Here is a 4,814-nt window from a genome sequence, read left to right as displayed (position 1 = left end):
GGTGGTGGTGGGAACTATGGCTGCGGTGGGAACTATAATGATTTTGGAAATTATAGTGGACAACAGCAATCAAATTATGGACCCATAAAAGGGGGCAGTTTTGGTGGAAGACGCTCCAGCAGTCCCTGTGGTGGTAGTTATGGATCTGGTGGTGGAATTGGTGGATGTGGTAGCAGAAGGTTCTAAAAACAGCAGACAAGGGCTACAGTTCTTAGCAGGAGAGAGAGCGAGGAGCTGTCAGGAAAGCTGCAGGTGACTATGAGACAGTCGTCCCAAATGCATTAGAGGAACTGTAAAAATCTGCCACAGAAGGAGCGATGATCCACAGTCAGAAAAGTTACTGCAGCTTGAACAGCAAACCCTTCTTGTTCAGGACTGCCATAGCCGCAGTCTGCGAAAGTGCAGCTAGTGATTAATGCAATGTGGTGTCAATTCGATGTACGTTCCTGAGGTCTTTTATCTGTTGTAGCTTTGTCTGTTTCTTTTCCTTTTCATTACATCAGGTATATTGCCCTGTAAATTGTGGTAGTGGTACCAGAAATAAAAAATTAAGGAATTTTTAACTTTTCAAAAAAAAAAAAAAATTAACAATTGTCATGAGACTCCAGTTTTCCCTCCTCAATTTCTTTAGCAACACACATTTTCAGAACACACATCTTGCTTTGAGATGGCTATAAACTAAAAATCCAGATGGATGCTAAAGCCCACTCCTTCTCTCATAGGCTCAGAGCTGGATGTGCTGCATTGCTGGCCTAGCTATCTGGAGCTGGATCTAGCCAGACCTGATACCCATGTCAGAAATGAAAACAAAATGCTGGGCTCCCCAAAGGCCATTTGCCATACTTATGCGGAGGGATCTTCAGAAGGGGCTCTAGTCTTCACAGGAAGGGAGTGAAGAATCTCAGGAGGGAAGCAATGTGAAATCTTTCCACTCTTCCGGAAAATCCAGCCACAGTGAATGTTAGGATGGAAGATGTATTAGTCTCCCCAGGCTGCCATAACAAAATACCATAGGCTGAGGGGCTAGAGATACAGAAATGTATTTTTTCACTTTTCTGGAGGCTGGAAGTCTAAGACCTAGGTGCTGGCAGGCTTGGTTTCTCCAGGGCTTTCAAATGGCTGCCTCTCCACCCACGCCCCCGCCCCCATGTCCTCACATGGCGGTCCTCCTGCGTGTGTGTGTGTGTCCCAATTATAACCTCCTCCTCTCACCAGGACACCAGTCATAGTGGATTAGGGCTTCCGCTAATGACCTCATTTCAGCTTCATCACATTTTTATTTATTTTTATTTTATTTTTATTATTATTATTATTTTTAAGACGGGGTTTCACCATGTTGGTCAGGCTGGTCTTGAACTCCCGACCTCAGGTGATCTGCCCGCCTTGGCCTCCAAAGTGCTTGTATTACAGGTGTGAGCCACTACGCCTGGCCTAATCACATTTTTAAAGGCCCTGTCTCCAAATATGGTGACATTCTGAGGAATTGGGTGTTAGGGCTTCAACATACACATTTTGGAGGGATAGAATTCAGCCCATGACACCAAGTTTGAGGACCCTTAAGGGAACTCTGATTTACCCCAGGAAGTTCAGGAAATTGGCTGACCCAGTGCTTCCATTTGGAAGTCTAATGGGCATGTCAAAACGTAACATGCCTGTGACAGAAGGCTGGATTTCCTTACTCACCCTGAGGCACCTGCCCTCAGGCAAGAGTGTCCAGCATCCATCCAGTAGCCCAGACAGCTGCTGGGCGTCATTTCCTTCGCCCCTTCCTTTCCCCATTCCCTATATGAAATCCATCAAATCCTCCCACCCTCCTTCCGAAGCCTGTCTCAAATTCGTCCCTTCATAACACCTCCAACTGCCTCCTCGAGGACTTCCTACCGGGGTGACTTTGTAGATGTCAATCATCTCACTCCCCCAGGGCTTTCCAAGGCCCAGAGCATCCAGACTCCTCTCCTAGGCCTCCAAAGATGGCAAGATCTGGTCTCTGCCCACCACTCAGACCTTGCCCCTTCCCCCTCCCTTCCTCCCCTCCACCTCTTCCATCATGACTTCTTTCTGTCCCTCCAACAAGCCAAGCTCGTTTCAACCTCAGGACCTTTGGACTAGCTGTTCTTTCCACCTGGGATGCTCTTCCTCCAGGCCTTCCCATGGCTGGCTCTTCAATCTTCTTGGATCTTCCCTTCTCTTGCTACCCTCACTGTGCAGGTATTTATTTTTCTTCTTAGCGTTTTCTATTGTATGGACTTATTTTGTTAGTGTATTTGGCTTTTTTTGGCCCGGGGGGTGGGGGTAGAGATGGGGAGCTCACTATTTTGCCTAGGCTGGTCTCGAGCCCCTGCCTACAAGCAATTCTTCTTCTGCCTGGGATTACTAAATTCCAGGCAGAAGAAGAAGACTCCCAAAGCTCCGGGATTCTAGCGTAAGCCACCACAGCTTGCCTGTGATTATATTCGTTGATAGGTCAAACCGTCACTAAGCGAACACTTATTGAATGACTTCAGGTCATGAGGCACCTCTGCACTTCCTCATTCTCTCCTGGATGGCAGCCACACCGTCCCACCGCCCACTTCCCAAAGGGAAGAGCCCAGCCTGGTTGCCGACCTGTTGACGTCTTCCTGCTGGGAAGCTGAGCAGGTGCGCACAGGCATGGAGGCCGCGCTGGGAGGCCGGATCTGAGTCACTCCTGGCCCGAGGAACACTGCGTTCCAGACGACGCGTCCTCCCGCAGGCCCTGGCGGGCTTGGCATCCCTGGCACGCCTCAAGCTGCGCCCAGGGGGTGACCTTTTTCCTTTGTGCAGAGAAGGGGGCTTGAGAAAGCCGAGCTCTGAGCTTGGTAGGATTCATTCATTCATTCATTCATTCAGTCGGTCAGTCAGTCAACAAGGAAAACGATAAAGCTAACAATAAACAGTAAGGGCTGGGTCTTGCCAGGATATGTGATCAGAGAAGGCTTCTCGGAGGTGGTGGCCTTGGCAGACAAAGAGGCCACCGCACGCGGGCCCTGGTGATCCTGCATTCCCAGCTTCAGCTCCAGCCGGGCAGAAGACCTGGGGCCGTCAAAACGACCAGCAGGATAAAAGCGCCACTCAGCCAAGGCAGCTGCCGAAATAGCTCAGTTGGGAGAGCGTTAGACTGAAGATCTAAAGGTCCCTGGTTCGATCCCGGGTTTCGGCAGTTCTACTTTTCCTTTCTTCCTAGGCCAAAGAGAAAAAGGAAGTGCATAAATGAAGCCGATTTTTTCCAATTATTCAAGAGCTTTCACTTTTTATATTTAAGAAAGCCCCGAGGAGCCGGAGGGAAAGGAAATTTCCCCACCACTCCCAGTTTGGGTAAATCAGATAGGGTCAAGTTTTTCCCATCTTCACCTCCATGGTGTCTCAGATTCGCATTCTCTAACCTCTGTTCATGTTTGTTGATGCCTGTCTGTTCATTTTTTTCCTGTTTTTTAATGTCTGTTTTCTGAACTCTCACAGCAAAATCGAAGACCCGAGCAGGAGATGATCGCCTTAAAATGGCATGAAGTCAAGTTGGACTAGTTGTTTTGTGGGAAATACAGGATATTTAATTCTCTGGAACATGTTGTTTAGCGAAAACTACATTTACCTTAAGGGAGTCCCTTGAAATGATTCCATCAAGAGCGGTCCTCGTTAGTATAGTGGTGAGTATCCCCGCCTGTCACGCGGGAGACCGGGGTTCGATTCCCCGACGGGGAGGCTGATAACACCTTTTAGTGTTCATTTGTATTTTTCTTCATCCTTCCTAGAAGAATAAACCCAGCAGGAGAACGGGACTGTAGTTCTGTGGTTGTCTGTGGCTTTGCTGCATGTCACACAGTCACAGGAAAGCAAGAAAAAGGCAGTGCTCACATGCAGAATTGTTCATCCATTTCTTGCAACCCTGCTGCAAACTGTTTGGCTCATGTAACGGTTTCTCAGAATAAGATTATCAACTTCTGAGGCCAGGAGCTGCTCCTTCTGCTTCCACCTTAGGGTTTGCTCCAGCCCCAAGTCAGGGCCCTTGGAAACTGTTGACAGATTTGAGACGTTTTCTTGTCTTTACGCCGTGCAGACTCAGCTTCCTGAGTACAGCGATCACCTTTCCCAGACGCTTATCTTTATTAACTTTTCATATTCATTTCACAAATATTTACTGAGTACCTATTGTGTGCCAGGCACTGTTCTAGGCACCAAGACAGAGAAGGTGCTGCCCTGTTGAGATTACCACCTAGTGAAGGACCTAGCATTGAACAAATAGGATAAAATGGGTAACTGTCATGAAGATAAAAACAGGCAAACCAGAGGCATGGGATAGGGAGTGGGATTCATAGGCTCCTTTAGAGAGGTCAAGGCTGGGTGCGGTGGCTCACGCCTGTAATCCCAGCAGCTTGAGAGGCGGATCACAAGGTCAGGAGTTCGAGACTAGTCTGGCGAATATTGTGAAACCCCATCTCTACTAAAAAAAAAAAGTGCAAAAAATTAGCCGGATGTGGTGGTGTGTGCCTGTAATCCCAGCTACTCGGGAGGTGGAGACAGGAGAATCCCGGGAGGCAGAGGTTGCAGTGAGCCGAGATTGCGACATTGCGCCCCAGCATGGGTGATGATAGTGCTGGACTCTGTCTCAAAAAACAAACAAACAGAGGTGGGCAGAGAAGCCCTTCTGAGGAGGTGGCATTTGAACCAGGACCTGGACAATTAGAAAGAGCCAATCATAAGAAGAGCTGGGAACAGCATTCTAGGCAGAGGGAGCAGGAAGTGCCAAGGCCCTGGAAAGAAACAGTGAGGAGGCTGGTGTGGCAGGAGCACCCACGGGA

The 4,814-nt window shown here is 48.6% G+C and overlaps 2 non-coding genes across 2 annotated transcripts; both read left to right on the top strand.

Moving 5' to 3' along the window:
• The first annotated feature begins 3,105 nt into the window (after positions 1–3,105).
• On the top strand, positions 3,106–3,178 carry TRNAF-GAA. The gene has a single exon. It is a non-coding gene; the product is annotated as a tRNA-Phe (tRNA).
• Positions 3,179–3,645: 467 nt separating this feature from the next.
• Positions 3,646–3,717, top strand: TRNAD-GUC. The gene has a single exon. It is a non-coding gene; the product is annotated as a tRNA-Asp (tRNA).
• Positions 3,718–4,814: the final 1,097 nt, after the last annotated feature.

This window comes from Cebus imitator, unplaced genomic scaffold (genome assembly GCF_001604975.1).
Source record: "Cebus imitator isolate Cc_AM_T3 unplaced genomic scaffold, Cebus_imitator-1.0 Scaffold169, whole genome shotgun sequence".
Taxonomy (NCBI): Eukaryota; Metazoa; Chordata; class Mammalia; order Primates; family Cebidae; genus Cebus; species Cebus imitator.
The sequence above is the reverse complement of the archived record's forward strand: the minus strand, read 5'-3'. Positions and strand labels throughout refer to the sequence as shown.